Below are 27,403 nucleotides of genomic sequence, written 5' to 3' on the forward strand. Positions count from 1 at the left end.
CTCCATATTATTATTTCTTACCTTATACGGTTTTATATCTTGCAATCCAAGATCATTTCTTGCCATTATACGTATTCCATTTTATACTTACAATGCTACCTCATTACCGTTTCCTTCCTGTCTGTACATTTGAAAAGGCACATATCCCATTGTACTGAGTTCTCAGCTTTGCGCTCCTTGTAACCATGATGTCTTCATAATGGCTCCAACATCATATTCATTAACCTCCAGTTATGCTTTTAATTCATTTATTTTGCTCCAAATACTACATCCATTTAAGTAGAGGGCCTCGACCATTTTGTCTCCCTTTGACCCTATTTGCTGCTGTTTTTCAATGTTTGTACACTATAGCCCTTCCAGTCCCACTCTAGGTATCAAATGGCTGCCCTGCAATGCTTTCACATCCTTTTGCTTTGTAAGTCTACATTTCCGCACTCTTGATTTCTCCCGTCTCTCATTTGTTCAAAGATTGAGTATTCAATTCATCAGGAGCTTGGTCCCAAACAGTGAAGCCTGTTATTCTGGGACAGTTCTCTTCTGCCCAATACTATTGCCAGTGCCTATGAACTGAAACACATTCCACCCATCCCAAATATTGAGCAATGTCATCATCTTAGCATTCTAGATGTCAACCCCATTTATAGTGACTGCGTTGTTATTCCCATTATATTAGAGTTGGACTTTCTCCACTGCCTATTTCAGGATCAGGTGGGCATTAGCAAGAGCCAAGCATGTACCCCAACTTTATCTAGTGTCCTGTCACGTCAAAGGCTATTGTCTAACATGTACAGTCCATATGCAAGAATATAAGGAACCATGATGGTCTCATGTATAGCCTCTTGCTAATGGGGATGGATCTTTTTCTCATTTTCATTCACTAATATTCCTAATGGCTGGAGGTCAAATGATTTTATGGCTTCACCTGGTCAGTAATTATCGCTATGCTGAAAGGGATTTTGCCACACTTTGAATTCCCAAGATGGTCATCTCAGACAATCGTCTAAATTTCACTAATGACTTCTTCAAATTTCTAAGACAGCTCACCTCAATACCCACAAACCAACGCAGAGGGTGAAGGTGGAAGATTCTACACAGTCAAGACCTTGTTAAAGACAAATGAAGATATCAAACTGGGCTTACTTCCTAAGATGCTGTGTTCATCCAGCTCCACGTTTTGTTATCTTTGCTTTGTTAATGGTCTACTTCTGTGCACAATGACATGACTTTTTCAGAACTCCTAATGGGCAAGAGGTTACACACTAGACTCAAAGACTCCTACATACTGTCTGACCAGATATCACAGAGGCTGACTTGGACAAGGCCAGGCGGTAGATCGCTATCATACAAACCAAGCGGTTGTCTTCAACTTCATCTATAAAGTACAGGAACTAATACACAACCCTGCCCTTGGGATTCTGTCAGCATTCAGAACAAGAGCCAACCTGGCTGAGTTCAGTCTTATGATTCATCCTCATTCTTACTAAGACAACACCACCCATGACATCCTGAGACAAAACAGACAAGCATTGATCGATAGTTCCAAAGATGCTACCAGACACGCTGAGATTTTCCAAAACGTTTGATTTTATTTCAGATATCCAACCTCTGCTGAGTTTACTTTTCAACTAGTAAAGGTGTCAATTAGCAAGCTGCCCTTGTGGATTGGAATTGACTGCTCAGGTGATGGGAAGGACACCCCTATCGCTTTTGTGTATTGTTCACATCTCCTATGGATGCAGTTGTCCCTGCCCTTCCTCCAAGGGAAACAAAGACAGTGTGAAGCAGAGATAATGGGAACTGCAGATGCTGGAATCAGAGATAATGGGAACTGCAGATGCTAGATATCAGAGATAGTGGGAACTGCAGATGCTGGATATCAGAGATAATGGGAACTGCAGATGCTGGATATCAGAGATAATGGGAACTGCAGATGCTTTCCCCCCACAGTGATCGAGAACGCCCTTGACCGCGTCTCCCGTATTTCCCGCAACACATCCCTCACACCCCGCCCCCGCCACAACCGCCCTAAGAGGATCCTCCTCGTTCTCACACACCACCCTACCAACCTCCGGATACAACGCATCATCCTCCGACACTTCCGCCATTTACAATCCGACCCCACCACCCAAGACATTTTTCCATCCCCACCCCTGTCTGCTTTCCGGAGAGACCACTCTCTCCGTGACTCCCTTGTTCGCTCCACACTGCCCTCCAACCCCACCACACCCGGCACCTTCCCCTGCAACCGCAGGAAATGCTACACTTGCCCCCACACCTCCTCCCTCACTCCTATCCCAGGCCCCAAGATGACATTCCACATTAAGCAGAGGTTCACCTGCACATCTGCCAATGTGGTATACTGCATCCATTGTACCCGGTGCGGCTTCCTCTACATTGGGGAAACCAAGCGGAGGCTTGGGGACCGCTTTGCAGAACACCTCCGCTCAGTTCGCAACAAACAACTGCACCTCCCAGTCACAAACCATTTCCACTCCCCCTCCCATTCTCTAGATGACATGTCCATCATGGGCCTCCTGCAGTGCCACAATGATGCCACCCGAAGGTTGCAGGAACAGCAACTCATATTCCGCCTGGGAACCCTGCAGCCTAATGGTATCAATGTGGACTTCACCAGTTTCAAAATCTCCCCTTCCCCCACCGCATCCCTAAACCAGCCCAGTTCGTCCCCTCCCCCCACTGCACCACACAACCAGCCCAGCTCTTCCCTCCCACCCACTGCATCCCAAAACCAGTCCAACCTGTCTCTGCCTCCCTAACCGGTTCTTCCTCTCACCCATCCCTTCCTCCCACCCCAAGCCGCACCCCCATCTACCTACTAACCTCATCCCACCTCCTTGACCTGTCCGTCTTCCCTGGACTGACCTATCCCCTACCTACCTCCCCACCTATACTCTCTCCACCTATCTTCTTTACTCTCCATCTTCGGTCCGCCTCCCCCTCTCTCCCTATTTATTCCAGTTCCCTCTCCCCATCCCCCTCTCTGATGAAGGGTCTAGGCCCGAAACGTCAGCTTTTGTGCTCCTGAGATGCTGCTTGGCCTGCTGTGTTCATCCAGCCTCACATTTTATTACAGTGTGAAGCAGATTAGTTAAACCACTTTCTATGTGACTCAGAAGACCTGACAGTGAAACTGGGGTGTCAGTGCAAGAATGGAATGAAAATGTAAATAGCTTATGAGTAGAATGAAGAATTTGGAGAGAGATGTAGCATTATGTTAATAGCTAGGACTCTTATACAAACATATCAGTTAGTAGGAGTGATAGGCCATTCAGACCCTCAAGTCTGTTTGACATTCAATAAGATGACGAGTGACCAGGTTGTGGCCTTAACTCTACAATCTCTCTTACCCCAATAATGTTTAACACTTGTTAGTCAAAATGGTACTTACCTTTATCTTTAGAGTCTTCTATTGATCTGCTTCCATCAATCTCTGAGAAAGAGAGTTCCAAAGACTCTGAACCCTCAGAAAAAGAAACATTTCCTCATTTCTGCCTTCCCTGATTTTTAAGTTGTGTTCCCTAGTGCTAGACTCTCCCACAGGTGGAGTATTCTAATATCAACTCTGTCAAGCCCTCTCAGGATGTTATATATCTCAATATTTCATCTCTACTATTCTCAGGTCCACTGAATGCAGGCGTAGCCTGTCAAACCTTTCTTCATGAGATAATGTTCTCTCCCAGCTACCTTTTCTGAACTGCTTTCAATGTGTTCACATCCTTTTAAATAAAGAGACCATATCACTATGACTCTAAAACTGTTAACGGTACTTCAGACGAGCAGGAAAGCTGATGTTTTGGTTTGGGACCCTTCTTCAGAAAAGGGGTCCAGGCCCGAAACATCAGCTTCCCTGCTCCTCTGATGCTGCCTGGCCTGCTGTGTTCTTCCAGCTTCACACTGTTATCGCTGACTCCAGCATTGACAGTTCTCGTTATATCTAACAGTACTTCAGATGCGGTTTCACCTGTGCTCCCTACAACTGATCTGAGAATATTCTGGAGCATTTAATGTTCAAAATCCTCAATGGCTTTTTCTTTCCCCATCTCTGTTACGTCCTGAGCAATTATCGCCTGACAACTGTCCAAGGTATGTTCACTCTCACAATTCTGGCCTCGTGTGTGACAAAACTAAATGAATTTTTTGAAGAAGTAACAGAAATGTTTGATGAAGGAAATACAATAATGTTGTCAACTATGGACCTAAGAGAGTTTTGACAATGTACTTTTTAAATATCTGTTTTATCAAATTGACTCTCATGGAATAGTCTAGTCAGAAAAAAATATTAAGCAAAGAAAACGAGTTCTGGTAAGTGACTGTTTTTCAAACTGAAAAGCCATGAACATTGGTGTTCCCCTGGGTCTTATGTTAGGAACGCTCCTATTTTTGCTATATATAAAGGATTTTATTTTGGAATACTGAGTAGAGTTTCAAAATTTACTGGTGAGACTAAACTTGGAAGTGTGGCAAACGGTGAGGAGGATACAGGATACATTCTGATGAAGGGTCTAGGGCCAAACCGTCTGCTTTCCTGCGCTTAAGATGCTGCTTGGCCTGCTGTGTTCACCCAGTTCTACACTTTGTTATCTAGTGAGGAGGATACAAATCACTTACAACATAGTAGAAAAATGAGTAGACAATGTATAAGAGGAAACAGACAGGTCCACCCCCACCTCCTACCTACTAGCCTCATCCCGCCTCCGTGACCTGTCCATCCTCCCAGGACTGACTCATCCCCACCCTAACTCCCTACCTACACTCACCTTTACTGGCTCCATCCCCACCACTTTGACCCGTCTGTCTCCTTTCCACTTATCTGTTCCTTTATTCATCTTCCATCCGCCTCCCCCTATCTCTCTATTTATTTCAGAATCCCCTTCCCCTCCCCCATTTCTGAAGAATGGTCCAGACCTGAAACATCAGCTTTCCTGCTCCTCTCATGCTGCATGGCCTGCTGTGTTCATCCAGCTCTATACCTTGTTATCTCAGATTCTTCAGTATCGGTAGTTCCCACTATCTCTGATATGATAGAGAGTTGTGTTAGGTAATGCATTTTAATAGGATGGATAAGTAGATACAATATAAACTTAATGGCACAATTCTGTTTTCTGTCTCCTTCCCTTTTAAAATAAAGGTTTCACACTGGTACTTGTGCAATCCTCTGGGACTGTTCCAGAATTTACGGTTTCCTTGAAAATTACTACAGTGTATCCACTGTTGCAAAAACTGCTTCCTTTAATATCCTATGCTGCATCCCATCTAGTCCAGGGGACTTAACTGTCTTTAGTCCCATTAGTTTCCAGAACACATTTTCTCTAGCAACAGTTATTGTACTTATTTCTTCTCGCCCTTTGACCCTTGCATGTTTGATAATTCTTGCAATGCTATTGGTGTCTTCAATTGTGAAGACTGATGCAAAGTAATTATTCAATTTCTGTGCCATTTCGTGGTTTCTCATTATTATTTCCCCAGTTCATTCATGAGTCTTGGAAGGACTTGGATGCAGTAGCAAAGACAAAGTGAGTGTGAGGTAGCCGAGAGAAGATTGTAGCACTTAACCTGGCAGACCAGAGAAGGTCAGTGACTGTCTTCCTATACTGGTACATATTCCTGCAGATGGCTGAGACTGTACTGACCAAGGTAGCCACCTTGGATCCCCTGGTAGGGTCATAGAGTCAGAATCATACAGCACGGAAACAGATCCTTTGGTCCAATTCGTTCAGGCTGACCAAGTTTCCTAAACTAAACTAACCTCATTTGTTTGGTTTGGCCCATATCCCTCTAAGCCTTTCCTATTCATGTACTGTTTAAGTGTCTTTTAAGTGTTATAACTGTACCTACATCTACCACTTTGTCATAAAGAGGAGGTTGACCCCACACATGATCTTTTAAAGGGACCATGCAATGCTTTCCCCCCATTGCATTTTACAAACACCAAATTCTAACATCCTGCCTCCCAGTCCTGTTGTACTGTATCCAACTTTGCAATGATTTCCTCTGGCAGTTCATTCCACATACGAACCATCCTCTGTGTGCAAAAGTTGACCCTCCGGTCCTTTTTGAATCTTTTTCCTCTCACCTTAAATTATGCCCTCCGATTTTGAACTCCCCAACTCTAGGGAAATGACCCTTGCCATTCACATTATCTATACTCCTTATGATTTTATAAAGTCACCCCTCAACCTCCTATGCTTCAGTGAAAAAGTCCCAGCTTATCCAACCTCTTCTTATAACGCAAGTCCCAATAAAATAATAGTACAAGTTTTCTGCACCCTCTCCAATTTAACAAGTATCCTTCCAATAGCAGGGGATCTACAACAGTACAGTACTCCAAAACTGGCTTCACCAATGTCCTGCACAACCACAACATGACGTCTCAACTCCTGTACTCAATGGTCTAAGCAATGAAGGCAAGTGTGCCAAACTCCTTCTCCACCACCCTGTCTACCTGTGACACAAATTTCAATGAAGTACATACCTGAACCCCTAGGTTTCTCTGTTTGACAACATTCTGCAGGGCCCTACCATTAATTGTGTTAGTCCTGTCCTTGTCCATCTTACCAAAATGCAACACCTTGAATTTATCTAAATTAAACTTCATCTGCCACTCCTTGGCCCATTGGTCCAAATAATCAAGCTTCCTTTGTAATTTTAGATAACATTCCAACCTGAAAAAGGTTAATTAATCCCTAATGACTTCCATGTGTTAACCAACCCTCAACCCTAATATATCATCCCATCATTGTTTGTCCTGTCTTTTGCAGTAAACTTTTATGTGACGTTATCAAATGCCTTCTGAAAATTGTACTACACTACTCTTCTCACTATACTTCTCTTCATCAGCCCTGCTTGTTATGTCCTCAAAGAACTCTTGCAAATTTGTCAATCACAATATTCCCTTTTGCAAACCATGTTGATTATGTGATGTGTTTCTAAGTGTCCTTTTATTTCTTCTTTTAGTAATGAACTCTAGCATTTTCACAATAACAGATTGTTCAGCTATCTGGCCTATAGTTTCCTGCTTTCTGTCTTTCTCCCTTCTTGAACAGGAATATCAAGTTAATTGTTTTCCGAACTACAGATCCCCCCTGGAAGCCAGTGAATTCTAGAATATTTCAAACAATATATCCACCAATTCTGTACTATTTCCTTTAAAGCCTTTGATGCAAGCCGTCAGGTCCTGGTGCTTTTTTTTTGCCTTTCATCCTATTATTTTGTCAAATACACTGATCCTCATGATTGAGATTGTTAGCTTTCATTGAATTGGTCTAATATATTTGCGATATTTCTGGTGTCTACCACTGTGAAGAGCAATGAAAAGTATTGGTTTAAATTATAGTGTTATAGACTCATACAGCATAGAAACAGGCCTTTTGGTCCACCATATTGATGCTGACCAACAAACACCAACTATCCTAATCCCATTTACCTGCATTTGGTACATAGCCTACGCTGCCCTGGTGTTTTAAGTGGACATCCAGATACTTCTTAAATATTGTGAGAATATTTGCCTTCACCACCCTCTCAGGCAGCATGTTCTACATTTTTACCACTTTTAGGTGACAAGGCTTTTCCTCAGATCTCCTCCAAACTACTTATTCCTCACCTTAAACATATACTTTCTGGTCTTAGACACTTCTGCAATGGGAAAAAAAATTCCCATGATCTACTCTATCCATGCCTGCCATAATTTTGTATACTTCAGTCAGGTATTCCCTCAGTCTCCTCTGTTCCAAGGAAAATAAACCCAGCCTCCCACTATCTGCCAAATTCCCTCTTCCTTGTTATCAATTTCCCAGTTGCATTCTACAAAGGTCACATACTCATTTTAGCTACTCCTTTATATATATCTGTAGAAGCCCTTTCTGTTTGCTTTCATATTTTCTGCCAATTTACTTTCATGCTTTTCTCTCTTTTTATTGGCTTTTTAGTTATCTACTTATAGTTCCCAAAATTCCCAATCTTCTGGCCTACCATGAGTTTTACTGCTTTGCATGCCCTAATTGTTGTTTGGATATTCTCCTTGAATGCATTTGTAAATAATGGATGGTCCGTACTTCTCATCAAGTTCTTCTTACTAACTAAAGTAATTCTTCTCTGAGTGTTATAAAATATTTGCTTAAATGTCTGTCACTTGTTATTTACTGGCCTTCCCATTGGTCTATTTTCACTTCAGACACTCTCTTCATTCCTCTGTAAATGCCCTTGTTTAAGTTGAGGTAATTGGTTTGAGACCCAGAGTTGGTCTCCCTCAAATTGCTTCAGATGTTAGCAACTTATTTATAGAACTTTATTTATCTCTTCTTTGCATGAATGTGCCCATGGTGAACAGTGGGTAAGTTGGCATGGTAGGTGTCAGGGTACATGGTGGATAGGAAGTATGATTGGCACTAAGTTTGCATACAGACTATAAAGGACCACAAAGGGGAATGAAGGGCGATACCTTTTGGCATAGAGGCAATGGAGGCCATAGGGAGTAGATAGGAGGAATATCCATCGAGGTCAATTGGGAGGTATACCTTGGGGTGGTTGAGGTCATGGTTTGGTATAGATGAAACGTACAGAGTGTGTAGAAGAATGAGGAGTTTGTGAGAGTAAGAGCTTGTGGTATGTTTAATGTGGTGAGTATTGCCAAACAAAGAGACCTAGGGGGTGCACGTGCATAGTTACATGAAAGTGGAGTCACAGGAAGACAGGGTGGTGAAGACGACGTTTGGTACAATTGCCTTCACTAGTCAGAACATTGAGTATAGGAATTGGGATGTCATGTTGCGGCTGTACAGGATATTAATGAGGCCAATTTGGAATATTGCATACAATTCTGCTTTCCCTTCTTTAGGAAAGATTTTGTTAAACTTGAGAGGGTGCAGAAAAGATTTATAAGGATGCTACTGGGACTGGAAAGTTTGAGTTGCAGGACAGGCTGAATAGGCTGTGGCTATTTTCATTGGAGTTGCGGAGGCTGAGCGGTGAAATTACAGAAGTTTATAAAATCATGAGAGACATCGATAGGATGAATAGCCAAGTTTTATTTTCCCAGGGTAGCAAAGTCCAAAAGGTTTAAGGTGAGAGGGGAAAGATTTAAAAAAGACCTGAGGGGCAACTTTTTCATACAGAGGACAGTGTGTCTATTGAATGAGCTGCCAGCGGAAGTGGTGGAGGCTGGTACAATTACAACATTTAAAAGGCATTTGGATGAATACACGAATAGGAAGAGTTTAGAGGGATATGGGCCAAATTCTAACAAATGAGATTGGGTAAGATTGGGATGTCTGGTTGGCTCAGATGAATTAGACTGACGTGTCTATTTCCATGCTGTCTGACTCTCCGAATCTGTTACTCTTCAAACTTCAGATACTGTGTCAGATCCCGAAGGCAGGCATTCCTGCAAGTCAGCCCCTGCATATGGCTGCATCTTGAGTTGTCCAATTTATAATTCAGCATCCACCCACCCCAACCCCACATTATCAGACAAACATACAGCTTACATACCAACATATAGGTTGGGCTTATAGATCTGGGATTTTATTTTTCCCTTCTCTGTGCACCCACACAAGACTGAAAATCCAGGTCCTAAAGTTGCAGCCTTCCAAAGATATGCAGGCTAGGTGAATTGAACATGTGAAATTGCCACATAGTGTCTAGTGATATTCAGGTTAATTGGATTAGCCACAGTAAAAGCAAGCTTATAGGGATAGGGTGGGGGCTGGTCTGGGTGGGATGCTCCTCAGAGGGTCAATGCAGGACTCAAGGGGCCACTAAAGCCAGAGTCCTGAGTTTGGAGTGACAATGCTGCTCTTGGAGTCAGAAACTGAGACCACCACCTGAATGATTCACTGCTGTTGGAATTCTTTGGACCATTGGTACAGTCAAAATGTTGTTTGCAAATAAAAGAAAAGCTTTAATGATTTCTGACTGAACATCAGTATAAAGGTTTGATCACACTTTTAGTATGACTGTGGAATAATTTAGGCATGTGGCCAACTTCAACACATTGTATCAGAACAAAGCGAGGACCACGAAGTATGTTCTGTCTGGTGTATTTCTGAAATGATACAAACCATGTGATGTCATTGTTTGGTCGAGTTACAATTATGGGATAGTCAATCCATTCTATAAAACCTCTTAAATATAATTAACAAGACTAATATAAAAGTGCTCCAACCTACGCAGACTTAGGGCTGCTTGTTTTAAGGCCCACTCAGATCCATGTAGAGGTGAGTAAGTATACAGCAGCTCCTCATCTCTATTCCATATCGGGCCAATTTCCCAGAAAGGGCTGGAGGGACTACTTTCCCACAACTTGCAGGTAATCATTCCACCTTAAAGGCTATGGGTCAAGAATCAACTGGAAGTTTCAGCATCTAAGTCCTGAGAAGCACATAGACAAAAATGTACCAACATCGTACTGGCTGCCCATTGAGTGGTCTAAGGATCAGAGGCCCACTCTGCCTGTCTGGTTTCACTTGCAGCTGCAGATTACCCCATAGGTATGTTCCCTCTACACGTTGTGGCCTGACTACTGAACTCATTACTTAAGTTCATGACAATTGTAGGGAGGGTACTTTTATCTTTGCGAGGCTTGTCCCTTAACTGAGGGTTCAGCTTCTGTTTCTATCAACTGAACTGCCTCTTATTGGTTGCAGCTTTAGTGGTCCTCATAGCTCAGTATGAATTGGCTGGTTAACAACCTGAAGTCACAGATGAGTGACTGATTTCCAAAACTGCCATAGGACTCTGGCTTTAGCTCAAAGCTGAGTTTGGAGTGACAATGCTGCTCTTGGAGTCAGAAACTGAGACCACCACCTGAATGATTCACTGCTGTTGGAATTCTTTGGACCCTTGGTACAGTCAAAATGTTTTGTTTGCAAATAAAAGAAAAGCTTTCCAGAACACACACCTAATAGAAAACTTGAATTGCAAAGCATGGCATCAGAGCATGAGAATCAGCAAGAATCGCACACAACTTTGCTGGCTCTGTTTTTGCATGTGTAAGAATAGATTTCTGAATTATCTTTCTCAGAGTCATGAGAGTACCAGTGAAGGTCACACTCAAATAGAGCTCTAACGCGTTCACACAACATCTCTCACAGTTTACTTTGTTTACCCAGTTTACCAATACCACAGCTCCAAAGGCCAGTTGGTGGGAAAACCTATGCAATATTTGAAACTGAAAGGGAGGGGAAATGGGAGTGGGAGGTGGGGGATGTGGCTTGAGAGGGTTGTGGGGTGAGAATTGAGCTCAGGGAATTTAATGATAACTCAGTAGCAGTTGGTAGGACCATTTGAAATGCTCATCTTTTATGGTTAGGCAGTGAGAGTTCAAGAAATGTTACTGGCAGTACCCTTTTGAATGAAAAACTCCTTTAAGTTGGAGTTGGTATTCATACTAAGAGCTATCTAATCTAACTACTAATATATTTTTAAAAATCAGAAGGGCATGTAACTGCAACATATATTTGATTAGAGCCGCTTTTATTTGAACCAGTGCAAACTCAAAAAAAAATTAAGGTCGATATCAATTTTGCCTCAGTGGGCACCATGCAGAAAAACATCTGGGTCAGGCTGCAATTAATCATTGCCATTAATAATTAAAAATTACCTCACACACACTCCAGGAAACTTACTGCTTACACTATGCAAACAATCACAAACTACCACCCAATAAGAGTACAAATTAACAAGATAATTACTTGATCAATACACATTGCAATAACTTGAAGTCTTCAATTAAGTAGTCTTAGCCTTGACACATTTTCCTGCATTAATTGTAAACTGAGGGTCTTCTCTTATCCTCCATTCCTCTCCCCATTTTAAGGCAAACTTCCATCTATTACATGTTGTGTTTGTGTGTGTGATAGAGAGAGACTGGGATTCTAACAACATTACAAATTAAATAAGAAAACCTTTAAGACAAAGCAAAAATACAATAGAGCATTGTGAATATTGGGAAGTGCATCTAAAAATAATTAAGGAACAAAGGAGGTTTAGATTAAACAAGTGTTCTCCCCCCTCTGATCCTCAGCATGAAGTCACCATGCTCGAGCAAGTATAGAGCTGTGAAAGGAAAGAGAACATCTAGAGATCCCACATTAAAACTGAACAGACAGGTCAGTTGACAACATTTACTTAATCTCTATAAGTAGCACAGCAAATGAACATTTATCGCAGAACAAAATATACACTTTAACGAGCATTGGATTCTGAAATATCCTCAGAACTCCAAAAACTTAAAACAGTTGCCAGGTGAGTTTAGCTGCTTAGAAGCCTCAGCTGAAATAAAAGGTAAGCACTCTGTACATAACAGCTTAAACTCAAAGCAAGAGAGAGAGGAAAATTTGAGAACTCCTTTCTTACCTCGAAGATAGAATACATTTAACTCTATGCCTGAGAAGCTTTCACTGTATTCTACTGTGTTCACAGACCAAACAGGCACTGGTCCCTGTCCCACTGGGAATTAACCATAACATTCCAGCCATGTCATTAGACAATGAGAGGTGAATTTTACGGTATGTAGAAGTCCTGGACTAAGAACTAATGATGTCATCTCTTCCTTATATGGGGCAACATTGTAGAATTTTACTTTGGTCGGTGAAGAGGTGGAGTTTTAGCTCTGAGTGCAAGGAACTTCAACTAACAGAGGAATCCAGCTGGAACAAAGCTCAAATCCCAGGCTAGACTACATTTGTATTAGTGGACAGGGAGGTGTTTTTGTCAGGGGAGAGAAGGGGTAAAAGGTGTGAACTTTGCATGTCTTTAACTTCACTCATGTCAAATCAAGGCAAGCTGTATGTAACCCTATTTAGTACTTTAAAAAGTATGATTTTTTGTTCTGTGCTGCACATGATTAAAAAGCCCACAAACTTGCAGTCCTGACAAATAAAAGATGGAACTTATTTAATTGCTTGATTTTATACATTGATATGCTAATTGAGCACACATTTATCTTCTTTGCAATTGCTGTGTAATCTTTTATCAATCTCATCAAAGTCCTTGCTTCCTAATTATTTGAAGCACAGTTTTTATCAGGATGGTTTCATGCAAATTTTAAAAAAACGCAATGAAAGAATCAATAGTGTCACAAGCACTGAGACAATTCTGAGGACTTTAATCTTTTAAAATAATGGCAAAAGTGTAAACACAAAGTGGTTTCAAACAATTTCCTTTGGCGTGTAATCACTGTCACTTTGTAGGCAGAGTAGCTAACTAGCATAAGTACCCTTCAAAAGTAAATTAAATGAATGACTCAATTTTTTTTGAAAGATTGTTGAGGAAGCAATGCCAATAAAGATACTTGGAGAACAATCCTGCATATCCTTGAATAATACCATGGAAGCTTTCATGTCTAGGTTGTGGCAAATGGAATAATGCTTTAAGATGTTATCTGAAAGATGGCACCAGTCATGTTGCACTGCACTGGATTGCAGGCCTAGATAATGGGCCAGCTTTTCACAGAGTTGGAAAAATTCAGGAGTAAATTAAAAACAGCCTGTGGGACCCACATTGGGAATTCTAGCTCTCATTCCTGGTAGTGATAGATGCAGATCATAGAATCCCTACAGTATGGAAACATGCCCTTCAGCTCAACAAGTCCACACTGCCTCGAGCATCTTCCCACCCAGACTCATCCCCCGATAACCCACACACCCCTGATCACTACAGGCAATTTAGCAAAGCCAATCCATCTGTTGATTGTGGGAGGAAACCAGAGCACCCGGAGGAAACCCATGCAGAGATGGGGAGAATGTGCAAACCCCACATAGTCACCCGAGCTGGAACTGAACCTGGGTCCCTGGTGCTGTGAGGCTACAGTGCTAACCACTGAGCCACTGTGCCTCCCTATAAGGTAGGTAGATGTGGTTAGTGAATCCATACTTCTGATCTGATTGGTTCCATAATAGATGCTGTAATCTCCTAGACTCCCCTGTGCAAGGTTCTTGGAGTTGGGTCAACTTCTGTATGATTTGTGGTTCATGGACCTTCAGTGGAGTTGTTATCTAGAGTTTGTATTCAGGTAGTTTCAAAGGCAAGGTCAAAAGGCACACATGCACACATATGCATGCTCCACTCTGATTCAAGTCAACCCATGCTCCACATGCACTTCCAAGGCCCTTCATAACCTTTACCCCAACCCATCCTCAAGTTGGTGAAAAGCCAGACTCATGTAAAAGATTTATTTTTATTGTCAGAGGTGTAGGAAAGTGAAAACTTTACTTTAGGATGCTATAAAAATCACTTTTTTTCTGTGATCTTGTCTAATAATGACTCAAAGTTTATTTGCACAAGACAAAGGGATGTCAAGTTCTTATAGTTTCTGTATTTGATACTTAGATTCTGGTTGATTGAGAAAATGGTGATGTAGTAACAGCAGCATTTTCTTGTTACAATAGGGTTCATAGAGGGCTTACTGGATGAATGTTATGAGCTGGCAAGGAGAATATGGAGGGCTATTTGTGTTGGGCAGGAGAACAATGAGGAGGCTACAAAAGACATGGAGATGGCGTGGGGAGTTGGCAGAGTTTAATGGGAGTGAGGGTGTTAAGAACCTTAAATATAAGCAAACTAAGTCTCACAGGATTAAGGTGATCCACTTAATTAGATGCCTTGGCAGTCAGCAGTTCTTGTGCCCAATGCCAACCTGTTTCACGCTCCAAATCTCACCACTACAGTTTAAACTTGGCTAAATTTGGAGTCCATAGCTTTCAATTAATTGCAATGTCTAATTAGCAGGAAATTGTTTAAAATGGCTGGGCTTTTTTTGGCAATGTAGAACCAATTTTTATTTTAGTGTGATCTGATTGCAACATTTAAGTAAATCGGGCCTGAACATTTATAAGTATGCAGACAGCGCAGTAAACATCTCTGATCTCCTCTCCTGATGCTCCCAGAATATCCATGGCTTGAACAACATCAAGAATATTTGAAGCTCCCTGTGAACATCAACTCAAAATAGGCACACCCTGCGCAACTGCTAGAGAATGGAGTAGGAAGTGCAGAACTGGGTTGACAAGATGGGCCCACGAGCACACAGCCTTAAATGTGGAGGCTCTGACACGAGTCAGCCCTCTTTATAGATGCCCAATCCAAACAGCGACATTTAAACTTTCAAAGGCCTTTTGAGCCCTGACCCCTCACTGCTTACTTCTGATCACTCAGATGTTCTTGGTGTTCAGATCACTGGGGAGGAGGTGATGATTTTGTTTTATTTGCCATGTTCGGATGATAGGATCTGGTTAAGATGAAACAATCATAAAGTGTTGGCCTGGGCAGAGATTTACAGAAATCTCTCTGCCTCATATTGCACCCGTACACTATGATTGTACTGCTGATTCAGATAAAATATGAGGCTATGACATCAAGCCAACACTTTTGCAGCAAGACCTGGGCAACGTTCAGACTTACACTGACAGTTCATAACTAACTGCATTGACAATCATATACCAGGCACATTAGGCAATGACCACTTGAAACAACAGACAATCTGAAACCACTTTGCCTCAACATTAAATGGTGCACAATTGTTGGATCAGCCACTATCAAGTCAGTTTGTGTGTGCATGTGTGTATGTGTGTGAGACAGATCCTGATTTCCCGAAGAATTGGCATGGAGAGAGTGGGAGTGGGGCATGGCTAAGGCATTTTGCCCTTACCTTTCAAAATCCTTCTATAACAACAAGTCAGGAAAATGATCAAATACTTCTATTTTCCTGGATAGGTGCAACTCCAATAGCATGCAATAGGCTCATTACCATTCAGGACAAAGCTGCCTGCTTTCTTAATACCCCATCAACCAGTTTAAAAATTCATTTCCCTACCACAAGTGGCAACAGCTTGCACCATCTAGAAAGTGCACTGTAGCAACGCACCAAAACTTCAACACTTTTTTCAAAATCTGTAACCTCCACTGCTTGGAGGGCAAGTGCAAACGGGAACCCCACAACCTCCAAATTCCCTCCTAGCCACACATCATGATATGGAATTAGCCTCTTTGTCTCTTTCTTCCCTTTTTTTTAAAAATCAGAAGCCGAACTGACATCTGGAATATTGAACAAACAAAAACAGAAATTGATGGATCAACTCAATGTGTCTGGCAACATCTGTGGTGAGAGAGAACAGAGTTAGTCTTTTGGGTCTGGTGACCCTTCTGAAGAATCCTGGAATATTAACTCTAGACAGAGGATCTTGATCGGCGCAGGCTTGGAGGGCCAAAGGGCCTGTTCCTGTGCTGTAGGTTTCTTTGTTTCTTTATATGGGGTCATTTAAGGTCTGAACTTCGAGCAATGTGCCTAATTTCTTGCAGCTCTTAATCTGAGTGGAAGCTTTTATCACCTTTCTAGAGACTGAGGGGCATAAAAAGTGTTTTAATGGCTGGTTTTCTTTTCGTCCAAGTTTTCATGAGGAAAGTGTTAACCACATATTGAAAAAGCTGCTGTACAGTCATAAAACCGGACCCTGAACAAACTGACATCAATGTTATTTATTTACAGAGCATTACCTCATACGCTAATAAATCATCTCAGCCTTAGAAAAAAGAGACAATCATTTTGTTTTTAAACACCTGAAAAATGAGGTAATGGTGTCAGAATGAGTGTGATTAATCTATTGCACAGTGATATACCCTACGTGACAGAAACATAAACTGTCTTTCCCTTATTGTTAAAGGATCCAAAGAATTTTCCTGCAGTCAATAAGAAAGTCTGTTTAGGTGGGTCAGTTATGAAGATTAAGAAAAAGGTTCAGGAAATATTTATGAATAAACATTGAAAGCTGCTTAATTATCAGTGTTCTCAGTAATTATCAGTATCAGTCCTGATGTATTTTGTCATTGTGCGTAAAAATAATATTTACATAGCCAAACTGATCTGCTCAAAAAAAAGATAGTTCTATTATTAAGGCAGGTTTTTGAGTGAAGGTTCTGATAATATACAAAAACAAAGTTGCTGGAAAAGCTGAGCAGGTCTAGCAGCATCTGTGGAGGAGAAAACAGAGTTAACGTTTCGGGTCCGGTGACCCTTCCTTCTCACCGGACCCGAAATGTTAACTCTGCTTTCTCCTCCGCAGATGCTGCCAGACCTGCTCAGCTTTTCCAGCAACTTTGTTTCTGTTCCTGATTTGCAGCATCTGCCATTCTTTTGGTTTTTGCTTTGATAACATACTGTGCGTAGTAGCCAATGACCAGGAAAGTGCTTTTTTTCCTGAGGTACATCTTCTCTAGATCGACTAAGAAGCAATAAACAAATGCACCAAATGTTGGAGATCACAGCAGGTCAGACAGCATCCAAGGAGAGACAGCAAGCTAACGTTGAGTCTAGCTGACTCTTCATCAGAGCTGAAGTGAAGCGTGGATAGTTTGCCCGCCACCATTTTGACAACTTCAAGTTCCCTGGCCCTAACTGCCTCCTGTTCACCATGGATGGCCAATCCTGCTGGACCCCCATTCCCCACCAGAATGGCCTGCGAGCTCTTGGTTTCTTCCTCAACCAGACGCTTGAACACTCTCCATCCAACAACATTTTCCTCTGTTTGGCTGAACTTGTTCTTTCACTGAATAAATTCTCCTCTAATCCATCTCACTTCTGCCAAGTTAAAGGAGTGGCTATGGGCACCCGCATGGATCACTGTTATGCCTGTCTCTTTATGGGGTATGTGGAACAATCCTTGTTCCAGTCTTACACTGGACCCTTCCCACAACTCTTTTCTCAGTACATCATGACTGCTTCAGTGCCACTTGATGCTCCTGCCAGGACCTTGAAAAATTTCTTCATTTTGGCTCCAATTTCTGCTCCTCTAAACCTTTCACATTGTCCATTTCTGACAGTTCCCTTCCTTTCCTTGACTGTTCTGTCTCCACTTTGGGGAATAGACTGTCCACTGCCATCCATTACAAAGCCATAGCTACCTTCACTACAGCTCTTCCCACCACATGTCCTGCAAGGATTTAATCCCATTCTCCCTGTTCTTTACCTATGTGGCATCTGTTCAGATGTTGCCACCTTCCAAAATAACACTGCTGACATGGTTTCCTTCTTCCATAACCGTGGCTTCCGCCCACTGTGGTTTACAGGGCCCTCAACCGCAACTGATGTATCACCCATTCTTCAGCCCTTGATCCTTCCCATCATTCACAACTGTGTGATTGGGTCCCTCTTATCCCCATTTTTCATCCCGCCAGCCTCCACATTTCAAAGAATCATTGTCCACTATTTCAGACAACTTCAGCAGAACACCACCACTAAACACATCTTCCTATCACTCCCCCGTCTGCATTTCATGGGGATTGTTTCCTCCAGGGGACCCTAGTCCATTCCACGACTGCCAACACCAATAATCCCCTTTCCATGGCAACATCCCATGTAACTGCAGAAGATGCAATGCCTGCCCCTTCACCTTCTCCCTGCTCACCATTCTTGATTGCCTTTAATCATGAACCAGTAGTGTGTGTGTGTGTATTGGTATCACTGCTGTAACAGATTAAAATATTGAAAGTTTATAAAACAATGTTTCTTTACCATTTTAAAGAAACTACATGGCATTGACCCTTTAAATTTAAAGAAGAATTTAAACGATGATGAAGTGACAATTGTGACCAACTGTGGCTAATTTGTTCAATCGTCTTTGGCACGAGCAGGAACTCAAGGATTGTGGACCCAAGTGGCTCTCAATGTTAAACTCTTTACATCTTGCACCAAATATGGAATCTGCACCTACCGTCAACTTGGAGAAATTTCGACTGCCATCAGAAAAAAAAGCAACACTTTGCATTTTTCTTCCAGCAACACATGATTTGCAATAACTTTAATTAAATACACCTTTCAATTAATCACAGCCATGTTGTCCAAGGCACGATGGTAGTGTTACATAATGCTTTTTAGCATATAGAGCCTGACATATGGAATTTCCTTTATGACTCTGATTTCTTACAGGTGCCGTGATGCTTTGTGCCAAGTTGAATCCTTTACCTTTGAACATGGTTACACAGTATTGTCATGCAGCTGTGCTTTTGTAGTTGGATAATAAGCTACCATTCACCGTGGTGCTGAATTATAAGTAGAGCAGCAATTTTAATATTTGATTACAAAGTAATAAACAAGGTTTATAAGCCCTTTCTTTTGAAACAACCATTAGACCTTGTCTGAATCCAGAAAGCGCTTGCTCAGTATCCCGTGACATTTGACAAAACCAAATGAGATTGTTCTGGAGACATAGTCAAAAGTTCACATGAAACTCTCTATGGGAACCAATAAAATGGTAAGCTGCCACCTCCCTCTCAAGACCTAATTATACATTTCTGTCAATAAAAGATTGGGTAATTGAGATTGTGGCAACCATCTCACCAAAACATGCACATTGTTTATGTTGGAGCTTTGTCTTTAGTTAATTAAGGAACATTAGTACTGATAAATAGAACACTTTAACTTTTTGTGTCCAGTATCAGCATCATGTATGCCCAGTTCAGGTAAAGCTGCAGTGTAAAGTTCCACTCTGCAGCCCTATTTTCCTTAATTCAAACCATAGAACAACAACTGTTAATGTGACATTTCCCACAGCAACTAATCTTGTAACCTTGCTGGGGGCATTAAAAAAATTGGATTTTGGACAGCATTTTGATGTGGAATTGTACTCACTATTTTGAGAAGCCTTAATTGCGTTTTATGTAAAACTTTTCCAGCAGAAAGGAGAGAACTAAAGTTTTATCCGTTTTGCTGGATGGAATCAAATTTAAAGACACAGATAAAAGGATCACTTCAAACTACCTTACCATCTAGATTTTGTTATTTAGCCAGTTCAGTTACTAGTCCAACGGTATCAATTCTTTGCACATTGGAATAGCAACAACACATCGTACAAAGACTGGTTGACTATAATGGGCAATTATTGCAGTCATCCTGTTGGACATTTAAAGTCTCTGCTGTTGCTGTCACAAAACTGTAACTTCTCCCATTTGGAAGGATGGGCTAAAAGGTACATAGAAGTAATATCACCTGAAAGTTTTAGGCCATATTACACACTATCCTGACTTGTTCCTGCATTGTTGCTCCTTCCAAATACCTGGAATTCCCTACCCAACCAAAACACCTTCACCACTTGGATTGTCACAAGTTCAAAAACTCAGTTAACAGCCACCTGCTCAGAACAATTAGGGAGCAGGCAATAAATTCTGGTCTTGCCAGTGATACTCAAATCCCAAGGATGAGTTTAGAAATGAATTCAAGACAAAACAATATGGTATTTCCTTTCTTAACCAAATAAGAACTGTTTTTCTAAACATACTTTCCCTTGGTCCTTCAATAACTCTGTTGAGCTCCTGCTTGTTCAGCGTTTTGCTGCCTTTTTCATACTATGGTGTATGGTGCTACAGCTGTTTCTCCACATATTCTTGTGTTCCCTTTAATCAAGTCAGCCACAAACAGAAATACCCTCTGCTAAAGTTAATACCTTGCAATTATATACATACCTGATGTAATGTTTGGCCCTCATGCACATGGCCTGAACATGCATGATTAATTTGAAAGCACAACTGAGTTTTGATTGATTTAAAATCCCACAGTTTCTTTGATGATTCTCTCCTCCCATGATCTAATTATTTAATGGAGTGTTAAAACATTACAACTGGCTAGATCACAGAGCTTTGACTTCTATTTTGTCATATCACAATGCAGATGTATGGATTCCATGATGTGAAACAATCAAGTTTTGTTATTTTAGTCTGTTAGAAGAAAATATTCAATTCATATAACATCGCACCCCGATTTCATATTGTCTGAAAATATTGAATTAATTGTTTTGAAGGCCAATCATTATCCTTGTCGAGGTAAATGCAGGGAGCAGTGTGAATATTGAAAGGTCCTACAAATTACAAATACAACAATTAACATTTGCATCCACTTGAATAGGCTAGTGGGGCCTTGGTTTAACTATGTTATCCAAAAGGCACCAATCTCAATATTGCATGTAAATCAGTGGTGAACCCACCCCATTCTTATCAGGGTATTAACATTGGGATACAGTCCTATATCACTTTAGTTTGAGTCATGGTGCAATATCACTTTGCTTTTGAAGAATGTTTCACTCTGCTTATTTTCTCACTGACTGCAACTCCAGATGTCTTTCTATTGTAATAATTTTTAACTTCTTATGCTCAAAAAAAGCAACGTCTATTTCATGGCTCAAGGTTGAGTAATTTTTGATAAACTCTTGAAACGTTGCCTTGTGTTTCTTGACATTTACAAATTCTCTGGTTTGTATTCTCAAGTGCCTGTTCCTGTATTTGAATGGGTCATGTACAATTTCAAACTGCTCAGGATTTCAGATAGTTTTCCCTGGACCGCTCTAATGTTACTATTACAGAATAGCTTGGTAACCCTGGGACACCCATGGGTATCTTTTGTGTAACAGCAATGGGCTCTCTAAAGGTGTTGCTATGCACAACAGATGCTGATGTCAGAGATAATGGGAACTGCAGATGCTGGAGAATCCAAGATAATAAAATGTGAGGCTGGATGAACACAGCAGGCCAAGCAGCATCTCAGGAGCACAAAAGCTGACGTTTCGGGCCTAGACCCTTCATCAGAGAGGGGGATAGGGTGAGGGTTCTGGAATAAATAGGGAGAGAGGGGGAGGTGGACCGAAGATGGAGAGAAAAGAAGATAGGTGGAGAGAGTATAGGTGGGGAGGTAGGGAGGGGATAGGTCAGTCCAGGGAAGACGGACAGGTCAAGGAGGTGGGATGAGGTTAGTAGGTAGATGGGGGTGCGGCTTGGGGTGGGAGAAGGGATGGGTGAGAGGAAGAACAGGTTATGGAGGCAGAGACAGGTTGGACTGGTTTTGGGATGCAGTGGGTGGAGGGGAAGAGCTGGGCTGGTTGTGTGGTGCAGTGGGGGGAGGGGACGAATTGGGCTGGTTTAGGGATGCGGTGGGGGAAGGGGAGATTTTGAAACTGGTGAAGTCCACATTGATACCATATGGCTGCAGGGTTCCCAGGCGGAATATGAGTTGCTGTTCCTGCAACCTTCAGGTGGCATCATTGTGGCACTGCAGGGGTGGGGTGGCTACCTCTACATTGGGGAAACCAAGCGGAGGCTTGGGGACCGCTTTGCAGAACACCTCCGCTCAGTTCGCAACAAACAACTGCACCTCCCAGTCGCAAACCACTTCCACTCCCCCTCCCATTCTTTAGATGACATGTCCATCATGGGCCTCCTGCAGTGCCACAATGATGCCACCCGAAGGTTGCAGGAACAGCAACTCATATTCCGCCTGGGAACCCTGCAGCCTAATGGTATCAATGTGGACTTCACCAGTTTCAAAATCTCCCCTTCCCCCACCGCATCCCTAAACCAGCCCAATTCGTCCCCTCCCCCCACTGCACCACACAACCAGCCCAGCTCTTCCCCTCCACCCACTGCATCCCAAAACCAGTCCAACCTGTCTCTGCCTCCCTAACCTGTTCTTCCTCTCACCCATCCCTTCCTCCCACCCCAAGCCGCACCCCCATCTCCTACCTACTAACCTCATCCCACCTCCTTGACCTGTCCGTCTTCCCTGGACTGACCTATCCCCTCCCTACCTCCCCACCTATACTCTCTGCTCCTATCTTCTTTTCTCTCCATCTTCGGTCCGCCTCCCCCTCTCTCCCTATTTATTCCAGAACCCTCACCCTATCCCCCTCTCTGATGCTGGTGTCAGTTTGGCCTGGAAAGACTCTCACTCCTGTGGTCATGATTGCAGAGAGGGTCAGCTGGTGGCCTCACTAATGTCTAACTAGTGCGTTTTTGAAGGGCTTTCCCAAAGATAGGCACCTTAGGTCTTTCAGGGTCACTGGACCCTGAAGGGTCACCAGACCCGAAACGTTAACTTTGATTCTTTTTCTTCACAGACGCTGCCAAATCTACTGAGCTTTTCCAGCAACTTCGGTATTTTCACCAGTTCTCCAGCCCTGATGCTGCAACAACATTCTGTCTGCTGTTTCCATTGCAGGAGGAATAAACTTAACACAATCTTGTGAAAGCCAACACATCTATTTTAATTGAGCCTGTTTTTTTTCAGGAAACTAATGGGATTGGATGCAGCACTTATTTCAAATCCCACCAATTTTGATTTCTAATGAAGTCTGTAGTCAGGGTAATTCTAAATTTCTGAAATTGGGAAATGCTGAGAAATCAAGATTGTGGGATTGGTCCCATTGTACATGGCATTTGAGGAGGGCTATATGAGGTTCTAAGCAAAGGGGACTGGGCAGCCCACCCCAATGGTGGCTGCAGTGTTTCCAGTAGCACAAGGCAAGTGGGCATCCAAGGTGTGCCTGTACTGGCACCAACAGGCATTATCATGGCTTTCCTGGCAGGACCATTGTACGTTGTGCACCTTTGGAGTTATAATGTTTGTATAGTATGTCACTTCTCACTGTATAGAAACCTGCCAAGGATTAAAATTACACTGTTTCTCTTCACACCCTGTCAGTTACCTCTAATATTATTTGTTTGCTCAACCTCCAACTATAAATAGGTAGTTTTTGCTTAAGTTGGAAAGGCTTAATTATTGTTTCCTCCTCTTTCATCCAATTCAATTGTTCGCATAATGTAGGCCAAACCTGGGCAAAGTATCACCTGCTGATCACACTCAAGTTTCTAATTCACCCTGCAACATGGAACTCCACGAGTTAATTAAGTAACAGATGCCAATGAATATAATTAGGTATATATGAACCAAATTCACAGGAACAACTTTTCTGGAACCTGAACATTCATGGTCAGTATTTACAAGGAAAATATAATGTGGGCTCTAGGGAGAATTCTGAGGAAGTAAATTAAGGCCAAGAGAAGGCATTTTTCGTGGTATTTAGCACTTGGCCAATGATTGGTGGTGGTGGGAGGCTGTTGGCCTATTCGTGTGGAGCTGCCATATTAAAAGAAGTGTGCACATATGGAGAAACAGTGACAGAAGTACAAGGTAAAGCATTGATGATTACTCATTACATTATGCCAGTTTGTTAGTGGATTTTTGTTTTGCAAATGTAAACACCATGGACTTTACCTTACAATCCTTTTGGTTACATGAGAGCTGAGCCATGTTTTTTGGAGGGCTTGTCATCATGAGACCTCTCTCAGCATACCTTACCAAACTCATCTTCTTGATTAGCTGCCTGATCTCCAGGCAATCCTGCAATCTGCTGTCCCAGGAATTCACCAGTCAGCGGATATCCTGGAATTCACCGACATTCCTTGTGTCATTTTTAAAAGCCTGTTATGTACCTGGACAAGCAGTATCAGTGTAGGTGCACTGCCAAGGTGCTGAAATTTGCCTCACACTTAGCATACGGGGGTAAATTGGCACCCTGTTTTGTAGGCAGGGTCCTGCATGTCCTTTTAGATAGGGCAGGGGCAGGACTTCCTCTACCCTCTGCACACATAATGGAAGCCACGACGCTAGCCCATTCCAGTCTGGTCAGAGTTTGCCACCTGGTTAAAACAGTCACGGCCATCTTGCAGAATGGTCAACACTGTAGGAAGAAGGTCAATGTCCTACTCTGCTCCACCTGGGGAAATACTACTATCTTCACACTGTTACCTTGTATTCATTCTCTTTGTGTGACAGTACCCAACTGCTGCCAAGCTTCATGTTCCACCATGCTTTAAAATGCCTGCAACATCGTCCATACTCACTGTCACCCACCCCCTATCCCAACACCACTAACCCTACAAGTTGCACTGTTTACACGCTCACTCGAGGCACCTCCCCAAAATGCACCAAATGTTACTGACTTTCATCTCCCTTAAAAACTGTCTCAGTCTCATTTAATGAAGAAATGACATACAATTGGACAGAAAGAATCAAGATGGTTGAGGAAAGGTGACTAAACTTGAAACGTTAACTCTGATTTTTATTCACAGAGGCAGCCAGACCTGCTGAGATTTTCCAGCAACTTATGTTTTTGTTCCTGATTTACTGTATCTGCAGTTCTTCCAGTTTTTATTAAGGATGGGTGATGTGCTAGCCAACATTCGTTTACACAGCTCTTATACAGAAAAGATTCTGACTTTAACCATCCCGAGCAGGGCCTGCATTGGTGTCAGATGCTGCTCTTGACTTACTGTGCCGGGATCCCCTAAGAAAAGGCCAAACTCCTGAGGAAAGAAATAATATGAGTCTGGTATTGCTGGCTGACGGGGAAAAGCATAAAAAGAGAATGCAAGGCTATGATGCTGTGAGCACCCAAGGACAATGAGCAAATGTTATAACAACAAGTGAACAGCCTGGACATGCAATCTGGATTCAGTCCATGAGATGGGTGCGGGTCCCTGAGGGCACAGTGTCTTTGCTGCAACATTACAATGATAGTTGCCAGTGCTATCCAAGGTGCAACATTGAAGTGCTGTAAGTGGATCATAGATATGCCATGGATGCTGGTAATGTCGGATGTAAATGTTTTGTGAATGTGGGGTGCATGTAGTCAGTGCCCATGAGATGTGCCTGAGACGTTTGTACCCAGTGTCCAAGATGAATGTCTTTTGGAGCAATTGGTGTGTTAAACCCATCAGGAGCACACTCTAGTTTCCGTGCGTAGTTTCTACAACAGCTAGTTCGTATGACAGGTTTGGTAATAGCACAACCCATTGCAAGTTGGGCTGTTAACTAGGCATTTTAACAAACAATAATGGGCATAAATTGAACACTTGCTACAATTTGTCAAGAACCTCACCACACCTCTTGAGAAATATGTACAAAATGTCATGAGATATCTGTGTTGAGCTAGGCCTTGATGAACATCTTGTCCAATTTCAATACTCATCTCACTGTAGTCAACATTGCTCAGAGCCTGATAAGATTCTACCCGCTGATTTAAAATGATTAGCAAAAGAGACAACAGGAAAATTTATTTTTTTAAATGCAGCAATTGGTTATGATCTGAAATATACTGCCTAAAAGGTAATAGATTCAATCATAGCTTTCAAAAGGGAATTAGGTAACCAACTAAGAAGATATCATTTCTAAAACAATGAGGAAAGGACTTAGGCAGTGGAACTAGCTAAATTGAACTTCTGGAGAGCAAACTCAAGACCAACAGACAGAATACCTCCTTCTATGCTGTAGCAATTCCAAGATTCCATTAATATGCTACCCCTAAAGCTATTGGAAGGAGCATATGGATTTTTATCTCCAGATTTGAAACTATCAAGTTAAATTCCTCAACCTTCTCCCACTTGTTTTGCTTTCTCCACCTGGCCCATTGCCTATATCCCCACAACAATCTCTAACTTCTCCACATACACTCTCCTACACTCCCACACTGAGTCTTCACAAATTTATCTTCTTCATTAAATCCTGTAACCTGCTTTTTTGGCCCTTCAGTAAACCCAGTTCTTGTCTGTCAAGTCATCTCTCATCAACTCAGTATTTGGCTACATCAATAACCACTCACTAACTTCAGGCAGTGTTTCAAATGTCCATGTTAAAATCCAATCCTGGAGTCCTCAAATTTCTCCGGTAAGCATCCCACCTGCATCCTTCCCTTTCTAAGGCATTCTAAGGTTATTTCATTGTCATCACCCTTCCAGCCCCTTCACGCTTTATGAAATTTTCTTGCATTTGTGAAAAAATACTGATTTGCTCAAACCTTTGTATTAATCTCTGGCTTAAGTAGATATTAATCTATTAATGTCCAGAAATAAAACTATCCAAAAATATTTCTTACATGTTGAAAAACGAAGCTTTGAAATTCACTTCTAGGGTTCCAAAATGAGGCAAAAACTATGTCAATATTCACGTTTATTTTGGATGGGCAGGAGAAAAGAACAAACTGAAATCTGGAACTACCTCCTTTAAAAAACTGTTCAAATGAGCTGGTAAAATTTTGCTACGTGAGAACATCATGAGCTTCAAAACCACAATGGGTAATTGCAGTTCAGATACTAATTAGCCAAAATCTAATTAAATGGTAGAACATGGTAAAGGGATAAAATGTGAAATTACGGAAAAATAAATATGGGATTTGAGCACAATGTGAGAAAAATTGATTGGGATTATTTGCTTGTGTAGAAGGTAAATACAGAAAAAGAACAAAACAAAGAGCTGAAGGAGTGGTAATCTGAAAAGAATACTGAAATTGCAGAAGAAATTCTGAAGAAATTCACAACTGAAGAAAGGTCACTGAACTGGAATCATAAACTCTGTTTTGTCTTCACAGATGCTGCATTACCTGCTGAGTTTCTTCAGCAATTGAAATAGAATTGTTGGTCCAAATGGTCTGTTTGCATATAGCGATTTTTATGAATCTCCTGTAACAGCTTCTCCTGCCTTTCTTTCCTCGTGCACCTGTGCAACTCATATCTTGTTGACACTCGATTGAAAGCAATAATGCATGTCATAACGGAACCCTCCACTCAACACCTC

The 27,403-nt window shown here is 41.9% G+C and overlaps 1 protein-coding gene across 5 annotated transcripts in view; it reads right to left on the bottom strand.

Annotated features, from left to right (window-relative positions):
- The window catches only part of LOC125455229 (filamin-A-interacting protein 1-like), a 294,768-nt gene that overhangs the window by 52,065 nt on the left and 215,300 nt on the right, over nt 1-27,403 (bottom strand). The window contains exon 1 of one of the 5 annotated variants that reach the window (XM_048536969.2): nt 12,373-12,525. The exons of the other annotated variants lie outside the window; for them this stretch is intronic. The gene's annotated coding sequence lies outside the window, so the exon portion shown is untranslated. Of the gene's footprint in view, nt 1-12,372; nt 12,526-27,403 lie in introns of those variants that run through there. 5 annotated transcript variants of the gene reach the window in all.

Source organism: Stegostoma tigrinum, chromosome 9, assembly GCF_030684315.1.
Source record: "Stegostoma tigrinum isolate sSteTig4 chromosome 9, sSteTig4.hap1, whole genome shotgun sequence".
In the NCBI taxonomy this organism is placed as follows: Eukaryota; Metazoa; Chordata; class Chondrichthyes; order Orectolobiformes; family Stegostomatidae; genus Stegostoma; species Stegostoma tigrinum.